Genomic DNA, 17,630 nt, shown 5'->3' with positions numbered 1-17,630 from the left:
CTCTTAAAGAGCCCGCGAGCCTGCTTCTGACGGGCCCCGGGCAGGGCCGGGAGAGCAGGTGGGTTGGACCCTTCTCCTTGGCCCGCTCTCACCTGGAACCTGCCTTGCTCCCCTACCTCTGGAGCTGCAGGGGAGCAGCGCACAGCCGAAGATTTGGGGCGGCCTGCTGTGTCATCCCCCCACACCCTGCAACCCCAGCCCCTGCTTACTGCATCCCCCGGGCAAGTCAAGGGGGTTTGGAGGGCGCCCGTGCCCCACGTGGTCTTGCTGAAGCCCCTGGGGATGAAGGGAGTTGCTCAAGGTGCACGGGCAGGTGGTGGCAGACCGCAATCCCCCCCCATCTTTGGCACCCTCTTCTTTATTCTCTGGTCACAAAGCTTGCCAGGCTTCAGCTGCCCTGCAGCCTCCTTTCAGAGCCAGTCCCAGGGGTTGGGGGAAAGGCTTTGAGGTGTTTTCCAGCCAAACAAGTTTTCTCATAGAACTGCATAAAGGTGTCCCTGTCTCTTCCTGCAAGGTACGGTAAGCTCTGACCCTGCCAAATTGGTGCCATGGGCATGAGCCTAGGGGCTTTAACACTATCCTCTTGTAACCAACACCTACAGCTCCCTAGTCCCGAAGAACTTCCAGAGGGGAAAGTAAAGCAGCCTGGGCTGATCACTGCAGCACCAACTGCTCAGTGCTGGAGTTGGTTAGTTAGTTAAGGAAATTTTTTGTGTTCCCAGCCAAATTAAGTCCAAATCCATGAGTTAGTTCAGAACCATAAGTGGCCTGACAACCAGCAACATCCTCCACCCCCACCAGGGGCTTCAGATATTTCCAAAGTCTTTTGGCAGACGTCCTACATGCAGCCCCAAGCCTGGAGGCTTGAGGTTTGGATGCCCCCAAGTTTCACCTGCCCTCGGCCGTATGGCCGCAGCTGCAAGCTAGGGAGGAGCCTCCCATTTCCATTAAATGGGCTTTAAGCCCCAACACCTCAGCGAGTACTAAACCACACCAGAAGAACAGTTATCCCCAGGAATGCTTAAGGAAAACTGCCCCCATGGACCCAGATACGCGGCATTTCTCCTGCCAGGTAAGTATGATAAGAACAGGCACACTACATTTGATTTGGGCCAAAAGGTCAAGAAGCAATGCTCAGAGCTGGTGCTAGTACTGGGGAGGGCTGGGGCACCTGCTTCTCTCAGTACCCACCCTGAGCTCATGTCTTCTTCCCAGTGGGACAGTGCCCCTAGCTATGGGGCACTGGGGGGGGAAAGTCCTGCTCCCAGCAACACATTCCCCCTAATGCTGCATTTGGGCCAACACTGCATGTTTGGGGGGGGGGGAGCATCTCCAGAGGAAGGCCTGAAATACAAACCAGCATAACTGTCTCCTATCCTCCCCTCTCTGTCCCTCCAGAGGCTTGCCTCATGTGCCTCATGATATATGCTTCAACCCTACTCAGGCACATGGGTTGTGCAGCTTAGCTGGCCTGCAGCATGGCAGGGAGCTGCTCTCACAGCCAACTCAGCCTGGTTCTTGGCAGTTTCACATGACTGAAGTTCCTTTTTTCACTGTTTCACATTGCCCAAGTTCCCTTTCTGGCCCTGCACCCGTCTCTCCCAAAATAGCTCGTACTGCCTTTCGTTCTCAGTTCCCTATTTGCAGCATAGCCTCTACAGTGCTACTGATAAGAGTTTATGGGGAACAGTGAGGATGGAAAGAAATATCCAACAGATCTATCGGCACACCAGATCAGGCCTGAGCATGTCTGGGGCTGTCCCTCTGCCTTCTGTCCAGCCCTTGGGGCAGAGCTAGTGTAGTTTACATGGGCACTGAGGCCGCATTGTGATAAGGGCCAGATCCTATGACTGAAGGCTGCACAATGATGCAGGTCACCCTGGTGATTGTGCACCTGCCATTTCCAGATGCTCATCATTGGAGATCAGCATGTGGCAAACATCCTGGCTTGAAAGCAGAAATTAGCCAGCAACAGCAGTAGGTTGCATCATCTGGGAGTCTGCCACTAGAAGGCAGAAGTGTAACATACTGAGATAGGTGGATCAGGTGTGCACTACAAACTCCATACCTAAGCAGGCTGCACCCACCTTCTGGGGTTGGGTATGCCCTGGGTCATGCTACCCTCTGCCCCAGCCACACGGTTCTTCACAGGCACAAAGGGTGCAGTGTTGGCATTGCCAACCTGTGGCAAGGGAGAGTTCTTAGTGCCCAGTGCATGCGCACAGTAACCAAGGGGGCTTTACCAGGGCCACTGGCAGCCAAATAATACCAGCTCACCCAGGCCCAAGGTTACAAAAGGGCAGCTCTGCAGTCACCAGCCTAGCCCCTAGGGGCAGTACCGGGCAGGGGCAGTAGCAAGCAGTCTGTTTGTCTGCTCTACCCTGTGGGTAGCCGGTCACTGCAGGCAACTGTCCAGGATGCACTTGCCGCTGTGATATTCCAGGCCCAATAGCCATATTGCCAACCCATCCACGACACACAGCACTGCTTTTCCTTTTGATCTGGGGAATGGGTGGAGCCCTCTGCTGACAGGACGGGGGGAAGGAATGGGGGGCAGCACAGCAAAGCTCTATGCTGCCCTTTTCATTCTCACCAGTAGCATGAGTGGGAGTCAGGAAAGGGGGTGGGGTGAGGCCTTATCTCCTGTTAAGGCAGTGGTTCCCAACCTTGGGGTTGCGACCCCGTTTGAGGTCACAACAATAAAAAATGGGGTCACAAAGAAACTCAAAAGTGTGGACCGATTATGATGAAAATCACAGAAGAAAGCAAGGGGCTTTTTGGGGCTGGGGGGAGCAGGAAGAGGGGGTACCACATGCATGTGCATACTCACACATGCATGTGGCAGCCAGGCACCCTGGAGAGCAGCTCTAGCATTTTTCTCCAGGTAAATTTATTAGGCAGGGAGGGCAAATTGAAGACCCCATAGTGAGGGGGGAGGGAGGGAGTGGGGCAGGGCTGAGGCTAGGAGAGCTGCCCAGTCAGGCTGCTTCATGGGGCCCAGGGCCCAGGTGGAAATGTGGGGCCTGGCTGGGGGAGCAGGATGGAGCCACAGGCATTTTGTCTGGGGAAGTGGTGCGGGGGCTGGCTCCCTGCTGCTGTATGCATTCTTGGGGAGGGAGGTATGGGGGGGACATATGCCCCCCAGACTTGTGCACAGGGCAGAAGCACATGCGGGCTGCATGCTGCAGGCTTGGGGCTCTCTGTCCTGCTGCTCTCCTACCTGCTGGGCTGTGAAGGCCCCTGGGGGCAGGCAGGGGAGAAGCAGCATCCTCTCCTCCCCCCTGCCCCACAGGTTCCACTCTGGCCATACCACCCACAGGGGCAGAGGGAGCATTGATCTTGTCTGCATCATTTTGGGGTGACAAAAAATTTCCAACGTTTAAATGAGGTCATGCTGAGAAAAAAAGGTTGGGAAGCACTGTACTAAGAGCTGTGAAGGGCATACAGGGTTTTCTCCTGCTTTCTTGGATCCCAGCCCTGTTCAGTTTTTTCCTAGGCGGAAGCCAATGTGGGTTATGGAGAGCATGCTCAGTGCAACTGCCACTGGCCCAGCATGGCTGGGGAAACTGCTCGGTGTGGCAGCTGTAAGCCAGCATGGCCAGGAAGCTAGGCCTGGCTGGAGAGCACGGGACTGTTCAGAGACTGCAGGATTGAAACCTGAGGAAGCTGAAGGATGCAATTTAGAGACTTATTATAGCGGAGGTGGGGGATTGTAGTGAAGCCATCCAAAGGTGCCTCCTTGACCTCATGACTATGCCTCTAATGAGTTTCAGGTGTCTGCTCCAAACCCTGGAGCTCCTCAGGAACTAACCAGAAAATCCAGTTGATCTGTGCCAGATCTTTATCTGAAAGTGCCGCAGCATGTTCACCCACGCTTTCTGCATGCTCAGCCTGAGGGCAGTACCCAGCCAGGAGTGTTTCTGCCTGAATGGCTAATGGATGTAGAATTAGGAGCAGCTATCTGGCAAGGACAGTATAAGGGTCAGAGGGCAGGCAGGAGGCGAAGTTATGTCATAGGAGGGCTTGATAGCTCTGCAGCTTCCCCTGTCCCCAGCTGGCACCAGGACAGGAGCTTAGCCGGGGAAGGGGTGGTGATGGGGTGGGGGTGTCCTTTCTTTGTGTACCTAGGCATGGTGTCATTCCCCAGAACAGCTGCCAAGAGATGGGAACAAGGCTCAGTGGGCCCCTGGGCTGATCCAGAAGGGCAGTGCCAACAAGATCTGCTTCCTGCTTTCAGTCCCATTACAGCCAATCAGGTCCCTGGCTTGCAGGCAGCCGCTCAGGGAGCAGCTAAGCTGGGAGATGAAGCCAGAGGCATCATGTAGCTGGTGTCTGTGTCGGTCCCGGCCTCCGCAAGGCCTTTCTTGGGGGTAGATGGTGTGGAGGTAAGGAGCGATGGCAGGAGGCAGTGCCCGCTTGTGCTCGGTTCTGTGAGGCAGCGCGGCCTGGATACAGCTGGCAGAGACTGGTCCCCTTGACAAGAAGAATGGGGTGGGATCACATTGCTGGGGATGGTGCCAAGGAGGAGGCGGGTAGGTGCCATGACAGGGGTTCCTTCATTGAGTGTCCTCTTAATGGGGGCTGTGCCAGATAGGCAGTTTCATTGGTGTGGGGGCGTGGCAAGGGCTTCTGGTACATCCCTATTGGGCAGGGTGCCCAGGCGATGAGTGGCAGGGAGCAGGGATGCACCAAAGGCTCCTTGGTAACACGATCACCCACCTTTGTTTGTACTGTCAGGGACATGCCCACCTGCACTGAAAGCCTCTTGCTAAGTACATGTACAAGGGAGGTTCCTTGGGCTAAGCGCAAGGCAGAGGAAGGGAGGTTGCCGATATGCTGGGGTAGGGGAAATGGGTCAAACCTTTTCTCTGGACCCAGTTGGGCAGTTTGAGGTGAGAGCAGTCCACAGGTGGCAAGGGTATAGGTACCAAGTTTGCTCTCTTATCCCTGGCCTTGGGGCTTGCTGGGCCAAAGGATGTGGGGGCAGTGGCAGCAGACAGTGAGAGCACATGACACATAGGTGTGTGGCCTTTCGTGGAAGGAGAATTCATGTGTGTACATGGGCAGCACTTTTCTTCTTTTTAATGACATGGTTATAAAATTGTCATGTGTTGAAGGTGTGGGAGGATGTATGTGTACCTGGGAATGTGCGTGTGCCTGAATGTGCACAGGGGCATGCAGGACTGTCTGCAGGCACATGGGCCACACAAACCTTAGGAGCACCTCATAGTTAGTTTCTTTATCTGGCAGGGGAAATGCCATGTATCTGGGTCCATGAAGGCAGTTTTCCTTAAGCATTCCCGGAGGTAACTGTTCTTCTGGCGTGGTTTAGTACCCGCTGAGGTGTTGGGGCTGAAAGTCCACTTTATGGAAATAGGAGGCTCCTCCCTAGCTTGCTTCTGTGGCCATATGGCTGAGGGCAGGCAAAACTTGGGGGCAACCAAACCACAAGCCCCCAGGCTTGGGGCTGCATGTAGGATGCCTGCCAAAAGACTTTGGAAATAGGTGAAGCCAATGGTGGGGGTGGAGGATGTTGCCGGGCTACTTATGGTTCTGGACTGACTCATGGATTGGGACTTGATTTGGCTGGGATTTTCCTTTAAAAAAACCCAGGGAGGCATGCACAGGTGCTGGGTGTGCATCTCTGGCTCTATCTGTATCGTGTTGTCTGTGCATCTGTGGACAGCTGGTTGTGTTTCAAGCTCTGACACATGATTGACAGATTATGGCAGCAGCAGGGCCTAACCTAGCTTGGAGGCCATTCCTTATAATAAAGCCCCTGTGTCCCATGCAGAGATGTAACAAAGGACATGATAGCAGTTTTTAAACCCTTGAAGGCCTGCCATAAAGAAGAGTGAAAACACTTTTCTCTCTTACTGAAGAAAGTAGGACACAAACCAATGGCTTGAAGTAGCAGCAAATTATGTTTAGGCTGGATATCTGGAAAAAACTTTATTGTTAGAACAGTGAGACAGTGGAGTAGACTGCCTAGAGAAGTTATGGACTGATCACTGGAGGTGTTCAAGGAAAGGTTAGAAAGCCAGTGGTTGGGGATGATCTAAGAGTAGCTATGCCTATGTTCTGCTATGGTTATTTCCCTTGCTTCTGAGTTTTGCTGGTTGCCATATGGGGCTGGGAAGGAATTCCACCCCCACTCCCTTGCTGCTACATGTGTCAGGGTGTTGTGTTTTTTTTGAAGCCTTTCTTAAAGGCATTGGGTGCTGGCTGTAGTCAAGGCTGGGGATTTTGACAGTGTTCCTGCTGGGATTTAAAGTCAGAGGTTCCTGGCTAGAAGGTATTCCCAATCAACATATTTGGGTTATAAGAGGAGTTTTACTTCACGGTCAAATTAGTATGAACTGTGGAGGGTTTGCCTTCCCCTGCAGTGGTGAGCATGGCCCTCTACCTGGGATCTTAGTGTATATTAACAACCTTCTACAGAAGCAGGGCATTGGCTGCTTTGGTCCTCCTGCTGCTTTACCTGTGGCAGGTTAGGGTGTTAGGTCTTGTATTGTGTCAGGGTTGACCATCTAGCTTTACTAAGAGGTTAGATTATGGATTTGTACAGGATGGTTTGGATAGGAATGATCCTGCTTTCAGGCTGGGGGTGGACTAGATGTCCTTTGGAGAGCCTTTCCAGCCCTACTTCTCTGATTCTCTAAGGTAGCTGGGCACCTGGATGCATGGGCACTGTGATGACTTCCAGCTGCTGTCATGCTGCTGGCATAATTATATGGCTTCAGCAGTAGCTACTATTTTTCTGACCTTCCCACCAGAAGTTGGCACCCAGGTCGCTACCCTCCCCCACCAGTTATACTTCTACTCCCTTGTTTCTGTTTCTCTGCCCCTGAGGAGTTAAAATAACTCCCTCTTTGCAGCCAGCTCTACCCCTCTCACAGGCACTCAAGCATCCTGGGAGACAAAGCCACATGGAGCTTTCCATGCAGGAAAGGGAAAAATGTTCCCTTTGTTTTATAAATAAAAGACAATGGGCCAAATGTAGCTCAGTATATAGCTGAAGGAGGACATTCCTTCCTGCAGCTACAGCAAGTGACCCAAGTGAAGTGCATGTCTCAGCGTATGTGCAGTCACAGGCTTCACTCCTGGAAATGCAATGTGATGGGGCTTCTCTTGATGCCCCCCTTCTGCTGTTCCCAAGACTTTGGTCTCCAGTATGCTTCAGGTCAGCCATTGGGGTTGGCCCTGTAGGAAGACCTTCCTGGCCTATTACCAGGTTTGGGGGGAGGAGGAGTGGGTACATACAGCATGTTTGGGAATGTCCTGACTTGGCCTTGCTGCCAAGCTATGAATCCTGCCACAGATTCTAGAGAGACCCGCTTACTCACCCCACTGGACTCAGCAATAGTTAAAGGGTTTCCCAGATTGAGTGACATGCAGGCATTCCCCCACTACAGCAAACTGGAGCTAGTGAGTGGAGTCCAGCTTCTGGGGTGTGTTGGCTTGATCAGCTTGGGACACCAGACCTCTCACAGCTTGATTCCTCTATAGAGAAAACCCAGCAAAGAGCCCAGTGAGGTCCAGTAGTGATTCTTTTAGATTTGTCTGGAGAACCTCTGCTTTCAGGGGCTGGCAGCACTGGCAGGTTTCACTTTCTGTTCTTGAGCTGGGGCTTTACTATCAAAAGCCACTGTTCCACAGGTCGCAGTACCACCTTACCCAGTCTGCATTCTGCACAACTTTAGTGCCATCTGATGATCCCAACTGTAATTATTGCCCTTTATCATTTATATGATCAGAATATATGATAATGCCAGCCATAGCAATGATAGATGGTAGGCGGGATTACAATTGAGCACAATGAGAAATGAAAGAGAATGCAAATGAAACTGGCAAGAGTTGTTTTTCCCCCCTATTTCCCTTCTAGAGGCAGATGAGGGCTACCCCTCTTCTAAGCCTTTGGCCTCAGCTTTTTCCTGCAGTCAGAAATATGCAGCCTCAGAAAATCATAACATTATACATGTTCAATGATAACCACTCCCCCAACACAGATTGGTTCCTTTGATCTGAGCAAATCCACTGTTCCTGTTATAACCCTGTGGGCTATAGGGACAGCTCTCTTCTGCACAGCTCCTGACAGAGCTCTTCGCCAGTCTCAAAACTCCATCATCTCTACTAACTGCTGGTAAAAAGAGGCAGGCCAAATCTTTTGAGTCAGAGGTATTGCCTCTGTGCCAGACTCTGGAGAGCGGGTTGACCAGAACTGGGTGAAATTCTTCAAGTGAATCATTTATTCATGAAAAATACTCTTTCAGGATGATCAAAACTATTTACATTCAGGTCCAATTTGCCAAGAAGTTCCAGATGAAAAAATGGGGCAAAAATGTTTTTTGGAAAAAGTAAAACGTTTTGCTTCAACAGTTTCTAAATACATTGTTTAAAAATGTCATTGCAAAACAGGGTTTCAAGGCTGATTTTTGTAAAGTAGCACTGAAGAATAAAAGTGGCCTTCTTTTTCTCGAAAACTAAAGGAAAGGCTGAAAAAAAAATGTTTCATTTGACCTGAAATGAAATGTGATTTAAGTTTCTGTTTTGATGAGAAAACAGAAACTTTTATTTTGGGCAGACCCAAAACAAAACCTTGCTTAGGTTTTTTTTCTGTTTGGCCCCTGAACCAAGTTATTGGTTATCCACACAACTCTACAGTAGACTCTCTGTATGTATGGTTGTACTGCCTAGGAGAAAAATGGTCCAAGTCCCTTCTACTCTAGTGAATTTGAAGCACATCTGGAACTAGACTGTGACCAATGTTGTCTCTGCCAAGTGCTTTGAAGAAGAAAGCAGTGTGAACAATTGTGCCTCTGGGTACAAAATAACCTAAAACAGGCTTCTGGCCATTGTGTAAAGCAGTGCTTCTCAAACTATCTGATGTGGCGGACCGGCAATTTTTTTTCCAGTGGGCCAGGGACCAGGGACCGGTGGCAGCAACTGCGTGTAACAACGCTACATAAATACACGACCGACTGTTTCTTTCTCTTTCCTCACCTTGTACGACATGACGTCACGTGGAGTGTTGGAACGTATGAACTGTGGCATGACATATGAACTCTTTCTTTCCTGGCAACTCGCTGTGGACCGGTGAATATATTTCTTTCTTTCCTGGTAACTCGCTGCAGAGTTTCCTGGGGCCTAATAGGGCCACATGTGTAGATGCAAGATATTTACTGCAGAGCTAATTAGTCCATGCTGCAATAAACATCTCTTGTAGATGAGCCTCCTAAGGCAACTGTCCAGATTTTGTCCATGATGACCAAGAGGATCATTGTGAGGCATGAATGCTGTGTCTTTTTGTACTGCAAACACACATATAATTAGATTCAGTTTCTTACAAGCTGCCAGATTCAAAATTGGTGTCACCTACCTAGGTACCACTTTCAATGGGAATTTGTACACTGTTTTTATATTGGATGCTAGTGATGCATCTCCCTTTCACCAATATATTTGTTTCTGAATAGCCAGCTAGTTTGACATTTGTTGGATTCATTTTTGGTTTCATCTTAATTTTGTTTTTTCATCCGATGGTAAAATGTTAACCTGAGCTCCAGTGTCCCCATAAAAAGTAACTGTTGTTTCTTGCACTTTCACTGGCAAAATCCACTCCATCTCATTGCTTTTTCTTCATTCTACCATACCTATATAAAATTCTTCTGGTATTCTCTCAACTGCATGTATCTGAGGGTTTTGTGTTTGAGATCTGCAGCCCCTGGTAACATGGTTCCTCTTGTTACAGTAAAAGCAAAGATTTCCAAGCACAGCACAATGTTTGGGGCAAGGCTTCCTTCCACACTTGGTACCCACCTGCTTGTTTGTTCTCTCTCTCCCTTTACCATTCTACTTGCCAATGGAAAATTCCACCCTGTGATGTGGCTTTTTCTGGCCTCATTCTTTCATCTGTACTGCACAGATGACCTCCTTTTGTACAGCCATTACAGGTAGTGCTAGAAAATTTCTCTGGGGAAAGAAGTTCCTGGTAGAAAATGCTACTTTTTTCAGGGAAAGCCAGTTTTCTTCTATGAAGAAATCCTCTGCCATCTGTATGATAGCTTTCTGTGGCAGGAAAAAAAGGCCTTTTTCCTGGTGCAAATATGTCTATCCATAGAACAATGAATGGTAGCTATCACTTGCTTTAAATTTCATTGTCTTTCAGACAGCCTTTGAGAGGGTTTTTTGGCAAATCCTGGGAATCTATAGATTCCCGTATAAAACTATCCAGGGGTTCAGAAGTCTTTATCAGGATGCTAAATGGGCTGGCATCTACAACCCAGAATTAGCCAACTGGTTCAACTTTACCAATGGAGTTACATGAGGCATGTCCTCTTCTCTTTGTTGCATGGTGCTCCCATGGATGTGATTACATGGCCAGCCTAGGCCAAACTCCTTAATCATTTGGTCTTATCCCCACACAGTCAAAAAAGAAAAGAAAGGTTATGGAAGTTCATAACATTTCAGATGGTTCCATCATTCAAAAAGAAGTAGCTTTGGGTACCACTGATGGGTTTACTTACCTTAAGAAAGGCAACATTTTTCCTAACTCTGCTAACAAAATTTATAATGAACTGCTTTTTAGATGCTCCCATCAGCAGAGAAGTGCAGTTCTAAAGGTTGGTCTTTGGCTGTCTATATTGCCTAATTTTTGCAAGTTGATGTACACAGCACATGCAGTATGGATGCTTGTTGGACTTTCCCCTCAGATGATCCTACCAACCCTTGGGCACCAGGGACCAGTAGTGTAACTTGGGGTGGGTGAATGGGGCATCAGCTCCAGGCACCCACTTAGAGGGGGTGCCAGAATGAGGGCTCCACAAGGAGTTTGTGGTGCTGCAGCAGCAGTCAGCAGATGCAGGGACTCTGTGCTGCTGCTGTAAGAGCAGAAGCAACAATAACCTCTCCGTGTAAGCAGCAGCTGGGGATGTTACATTCCCAGGGCAGGTAAGAATGATCTCTCCCCTTCCCTCCTGCTTTCTGGCATCCCCCCTCACCACAGTTTTGCCTACAGTTGATACCCCAGCTCCCAGCACAACCTGATTCTTGCCTGGCGGCCCTTTGTGCTCCGCTTGGACGGTCAGCTTTCTCCATGTTAACCCCCTTAAGTCTTCTAAGCTACAGCATAAAGATGGTGAGTTTCCAGGTGTCTAGGAGCCATGCTCCTACCTGTGTCCTGCTGTAATTAGAGAGCATGTGAAATCAATGCCATTCTCCATGATCACTGGCCATTCTTTTAGCATCAGGGCAAACCAGACTTTCAGCAGCTAGCAAGTCTCTTCTGCCAACTACATCTTTATGGAGCTCCAGGGTGACAATGGCCTACCCCTGAAACAGGTATTGGCCCTTCCTCAACCCAGTCAGACTGTACGGTCAAGGGATTAAGCCTTTCTTGTAGAAGGAGTAGGATACAGCTGATGCTGGAGATCTGATGCCAGGTGATCCCATGTCTGTCCCTCAAATAAGCTGTGCTTGTGCTCTATCAGAAATATCAGCACTGGTGTCCTTTCTATAGAAGTCCTGAAGAGTCAGATGGCTCCTTCTACCAGGTTCTTAGCCTCTGTTACCCAGTGTAGGGTATCTTTGCAGTAGGTGGCCACTGCCTGCACCTCCCTAATGTTGGATGTGTAGGGGAGGTGAGAGTGCCTTGAAGCTCACCCTCCCCTGTCTCCAGATCTGGACCCATTGAGCCAGTTGCATTTCTGTATTCACCACCAATGCAAAGCCTGCCCTGCTGGTTGGCCTGGGGGATTTGTAACTGTCCTCTCAACCTTTACACACATGCAGGGAGCTTTTCACTTGCCCTTTGGCTTGAGTTGGGGGATTGTCAGTGTCAGCACACTACAGTCTTCGGCATCTATTTGTGTCTCTGGGCTATTGTGCACACAGTCCATAGTGACCACCTGAAGCTAGACCCTTGAAGACTCTCCATGAGTTGCTCCTGGTTGTCTGCATTTGTCACCTGCCATGCTTGCATCATTTTAGAGGAGTGCGCTGGCTGTGTGACCACGTCTTCTGGGCCAGGTAGTGGGACCCCAGGGTGTATGCCCTGATGTGTGACCTGTGCATGTGGCTGTATCACAGTCTTTGCTGCTTGTCCTGGGGCCATGGGGCCATCACCCACACATTCCGTGACACACCAGTACCCAAGGGTGGGGTTGAAAGATTAGAGATCAACAAGCCCTTTACATCACTCAGAGCCTGGTCCCTCCTGTTTGAGGGAAGCTGAGGCTTCCTTTGTAAACATCCCCTCTGAATACATGGGAGCTGCCCTTCATGGGCAGATGCAGGATTCTGAAGAAGGCAAGTGTCACAGAGTCATAGTCATAGAGGTGTAGGCCTGGAAGGGACCTCCAGAGCTCATTTAGTCCAACCCTCTGCCTGAGGCAGGATTATCTTTATCCAAATCCTCCCATACAACCATAATCTAAACTCCACATAAGACTACCTTCAACCCTGACACAACATAGACCTAACACTCTAACCTGCCACAGGTAAAGTAGGGGAACCACAGCAGCCAATGTCTTGCTCCTACAAAATGTTGTCAGTATACACTCTAGAAGTCCTGGGTAGAGGGCCATGCTTCCCACTATGGAGAAAGGCAAAAACCCCCATAGCGCATACCAGTTTGACATTGGGGTAAAATTCCTTCCTGACCCCAGATATGGCAAGCAGTCTGACTCTGAGCAGAGGGGCAAGACCCACTAGCCAGGAACCTCTGGCTTTGTTCCTAGCAGGAGACTTGGCACACCCCAGTTGAAGTCCCCAGCCTTAGCTGTAGCCAACACCCAATGTCTCTGGAAAAGCATAAAAACACCCTAACACATACAGGATAAAAAAAGGGGTGGGGGAGCAACCAGCAAAGCCCAGAAGCATGGGAAATATCCATGGTAGAACATATGCATAGCTACACCTACGTCATCCCTGACCAGTAGCTGTCAAACCTCTTCTTGAACACCTCTAGTGATGGAGAGTTCACAACTTCCCTAGGCAGTCCATTCCACTGCCTCACTGTTCTAACAGGGAAGAAGAGTTTCCAGTTATCCAATCTAAGTTTACTTTGCTGGAACCTCAAGCCATTGGTCCACGTCCTCCTCTTGACAGCAAGAGAGAAAAGGTGCTTTCCTTCTTTATGGCAGCCCTTCAAATATTTGAAGACTGATATCTTGTCACCTCTTAAGCGCTGTTTCTGCAAGCTGAACGTGTCTTGCTCCTTCAGCCTCTCCTTGTATGACTTGCCTCCCAAGCCCTTGATCCTTGTTGCCTGTTTCTGGACCCTCTCTAACTTCTCTACATCCTTCTAAAAATGTAGAGTCCAGAACTGCCCACAGTACTCCAGATGAGACCTCACCAGTGTTGAGCAGAGAGGCAGTATCACCTCCCATGTATTGCACCTAATGCTTCTAGTGCAGCTGCTGGGGTGCATCCTCACATAACGCAGTGCATATTTTTTTCCAGTTAGCAGGGAACTAGAAACTTTTCTAATATGCTATGGGTATACAGCTATATTATTCAGTTTTGGATCCAAGCAAAAACAAAGACAAATATTTGGAGGGTTGGGGGCCTGACTGCCAGCTCCAGGGTGGAGCAGGCACCTGGCGATGGGGTGTATAGCCATTACACCCCACCCAGGCCACAGACAGAACTGCTGCCTACACCCCAAAACTTGTGTCCTCCAGACACTCTACCATGGCCCCAAAGTTCCCTTCATTGCCCTTTATGCATTGCCCCTGCTCCCTCATCTTCCCTGGCTCCACTCTGTCCCACGTATGTATCCTATGTTCGGCCCCACCCCATTATGCCCCAAGCCCCATTGGACGTCACAATCCTCTTCATGCCCCACTGTGTCCTACCCTACCCTCTCACTGTTCCCATGGACCCACTGCACACTGTACAGCCTTGTCCTCATCGTGCCCCAGCCCCTTGACACTTCACCATCCCCCTCACAACCCACTGAACCCTTCCCTGTCTCTCTGACGCCATACCTTATTGCAGGGGGTACCCCTGTTCAAGGAGACCAAACCCTCTGGGTCCATCCATGTCTGGATTTATGCCACCCTGATAGCACCCCTGGTTCAGCCTCCTAGAGCCTCTGCCATCTGCTGCAATGAATAATCTAGGAAAAGGTCACTGCAGTGACTTGCCTTTTCATCTCATCTTTACAACTCCCTGCTGCCATTTGACAGGAGCCAGTTGGCTCCCTCAGCTCCTCCTGAATAGAAATGCAGAGTTGTCCCTGCTGAGCAGGTTGTTTTAAACTTTGAATGGAGCAAAAATCAAAGAAGGGTGAAATATCCCATCCATCCCCACCCTGCATTTGCCTCTGGTGCCCTGGTTCCACAAGCTTTCTCTTCTGTAACCTGTCAGAGACTCACTGGTAATGGAGGGCTCCACTGGTATAACTGTAGCACCTTGGGAGCCCAAGTCATAGATCAAGCAGGACCTGTCTCCTACTATGTATTGAGCAAGCAGTGCCAAGTTTTATCTTTGACACTTTCTGGGAAAAGTCCCCACTGGATTAAGCAAACGTACCCTGGTATAGGGATTTTCATCATCTGTCTGCTACTGCTTTTGAACCTGTGTAATAATGATTACACCAGTTCTACAAATAAGCTGCCAGCCAGGAACTAGCCTAAGCACATTGCAGCTGCCTCTGTCCTTTTAGTCCTGCTGCATTTTAAGCTGTTCCTGGGAATAACTGATAGCCTCTGGCCACACTTCAGCCCACAGAGCCCTGAAGAGCCGTGAGCCTCTTCAGTGAGGAGGTCTGGGTTTTATCATCTAACCAAAGATTGTAGGCACTGCTGATGAGATGCAGTAAATCAAGGGTGTAACACTCATCTGACCCACAGGTGTGAGGACTGTCTGCAGGGTAGATCAGGCCTGCAGTCTGGTCCTGAGCACCAGATCCAGTGTACGGGCTGGTCTGGTGTGAGTGCTATGCAGCATGTGTCCCAGACTGGCTCTGTGCATTAGATACAGCATGCAAAGCCAGTTTATAACGGGCCTAATCCAGACTGGCCCTGCATCCAGCATGCAGGGCTGGCCTGGCACAGATGCCATATGTGGCATGCACCCCAGACTGGCTCTGCATGCTGTGTGCAGCAAACACCTCAGACCAGCTCCACATGCTGTGTGAAGGATGCCCCAGCTCCAGCCTTACACACGGCATATGGCATGCACCAGATCAACTCCATGTGCCACATGCAGCACATGGAGCCAGGGCCAGTGCATGTGACACATGAAACTGGTCTGAGACCCAAAGGCAGCAACCTCGAGCCTGATGATAGTGTTCTGTGGGCTTGCAGTCTGTTATCTTTGACGCCCCTGCAGTAAATGCATTCCCCCCATGGCAGCCATGTGTGGGATCATGAATAAGCATCATTGGAATATATACAAATAAAGGCAGCTCAGGGAAGGCAGCTTCCCTGTTACCCCTAAAGGGGGGAGCAACGGGCTCTGTCCCTTTAAGTCTTTAGCTCCTCAGCAACCACAGCAGTGATGGCAGGTGAGGGGAAATATGCTGCTCATGTAAGGACATGCAGGAAGCTCAGCTAGGGCCCCCATGGCATGTTCAAAATAGGTTATGCTTGGAGAGTGACAGATCATGCTCTCCTCAGGGCAGAGCTACCTAGGCTTGCAGGCTAGTGTGGCTGGGATTCATCCAGCACTCAGGGCTAGTGCCAACTGCCCAGGCAGGACATGCCCACTGTAGGGAGCCAACTTGGGAGTCTAAATTGGCAGCTTTGGACCAGTTGCTGCCTATCCCAGTACCTTGGTTTCTCTTGCTGTAAGTTGGCCTTTGCTACAACTCCTGCTGTTTAGAGTAGTAGACATTAGAGTAGCATGGCATTGCCCCAGCCATGGTGTCTGACTTCAGGTGTGGAACTGGGAAAATTCCTGGGTGTGCTACTACCGGTGCCAGATTTTTCAGCATGGAGACCTAGCCAAGTCACCACACACATAGGGCATGGAGGCTCAAGCTCACAGCAAAACTCAAGCTTGCAGCAAAACTTATTTGCTGGGAACATACATGAGCCAAAGAGGAACATCATGTCCTCCCACCTCCACAGCAAGAGACTGTGGGCAGGAAAGAGGGCAGTGTGAAGGAAGAGGGCTAGGGTGGCCATCATAAAGGTCAGCTCGGTTGTCTTCTGTCCTCTATTGACATGAAACCAGATGCCTTTATGCCCTCTATTTTTCTCTTGAAGAGAAAAAGGCATTGGGTTTCGTATCAATAGAGGGCAAAGGACAGAGTAGCAGAAAACCAGAATGTCCTCTATGATGGCTCCAGGCTAGTGTCCCATGAAGGAGCAATGTCGGGGGATCTCTCCAGGCTGGTGTCCCACAGGATGCTCTATTCCCTAGCCTCCTTCATGGCTGTGGTAAGTTCCAGGGTTTGGTGCAGTGCCTCTGGGACCATGGCTCTGGGATGCTTGAGGACCCCTAGTAAGTGGAGAGGCTGGTCCCTCTGCCTGTTTTGCACCCCATCTTTCTTCCATGCAGGTGGGGCGTGGTTCTGCTCTGTCTGCTGCTCCCCAATTGGCTGATGGAGCTCTGGCAGCCACCCCAGCAGGATTATCAAGGGTGAAGCACTGAATAAACAACGCTGCCCAAACTGCTGAGTTGGAGTCAGTCTGCTAAGGCACCTGCGAGGTGGTGAGCTGCTCTTCCAGTGACTCCTAGCCCTGCAGACGCACCGGCAGCCCTGCACATCCTGTCCTCTGCAGGTAAAGGCTTTTTACTGAGCTGTGATCAGGACCCAGTGCTGAACCTGGGAACCTTGGCCTCTGAGGGATAGGTGGGGTAGATGACTCTCATCTAGCCACAGAGCAGTGGGGGACCCACTGGCTCTGGGGGATGGGGAATTGGACACAGGGCCTTTCTTCTTTGGGGAAGGCCAGTTCCAATCCAGGCCGGTATCTTAAGTGGGCCAGCACAGAGCCCCTCTGGAATCTGCTGGTATCCACACTGGGAACATGTCAGGGTTTATAATTTGGTCCTGGTTTACACAGGCAGCTGTTACAATAATTAATCCCTTAAACAGATGCCTCAGCCCATTGCCCAGCCAACCCTAGGCTGTGATCTGGTTGCCTTGAGCTGTACCCTGTCCTAAGACTGTCAGCAGGCTGGTGAGAAAAGGCAAGCAGAACTAGAAGGCTGTGGGTACTCTGTGCTGGATTGGCCTTAGACCCTGGTTACAGCCCTGCCCTTCTCATGAGTGTCCATAGACCATGACCAGGATGTGAAGCCCAGAGGCTGGCAAGGGCACGACAGATAAGTCAGGCTTCTTGGGCCTCCACACTGAGCCTGAATTGTCTGGCCAGCTTTCTCCACTCTGTGCCTATTTCCCCCTGTGAAAGGCACTGGTTTTAGCCTTGCTGCTTCTCGTCCCCCAAAGGACCTGCAGGGGGAATTTGTTTCAAAAGAGAAAGGGCCAAAGACCAGTGCAGGGATACTGTGCTCCCCTTTGGCCCACGTGAGAGAACCAGGATGTATGCAGACCTTGTTGGGTTGCACTAAACTACAGCCCCAACAAGGCCACTCAAAACCAAGGGCTGGATTTTCCATTCATAAACACGTCTATCAGGGACATGGCATATGTGGAATTCAAGGAAGCTGAGGGTGTC

The 17,630-nt window shown here is 50.3% G+C and overlaps 1 protein-coding gene across 1 annotated transcript in view; it reads left to right on the top strand.

Moving 5' to 3' along the window:
• Window positions 1–4,290: 4,290 nt before the first annotated feature.
• The window catches only part of LOC109318229 (aldehyde dehydrogenase family 3 member B1-like), a 30,877-nt gene continuing 17,537 nt past the window's right edge, over window positions 4,291–17,630 (top strand). Inside the window, exons 1-2 of the mRNA XM_019547343.1 lie at window positions 4,291–4,385; window positions 16,507–16,730. The gene's annotated coding sequence lies outside the window, so the exon portion shown is untranslated. The remainder of the gene's footprint in view (window positions 4,386–16,506; window positions 16,731–17,630) is intronic.

This window comes from Crocodylus porosus, unplaced genomic scaffold, assembly GCF_001723895.1.
Source record: "Crocodylus porosus isolate Cpor-Errol unplaced genomic scaffold, CroPor_comp1, whole genome shotgun sequence".
Taxonomy (NCBI): domain Eukaryota; kingdom Metazoa; phylum Chordata; order Crocodylia; family Crocodylidae; genus Crocodylus; species Crocodylus porosus.
The sequence above is the reverse complement of the archived record's forward strand: the minus strand, read 5'-3'. Positions and strand labels throughout refer to the sequence as shown.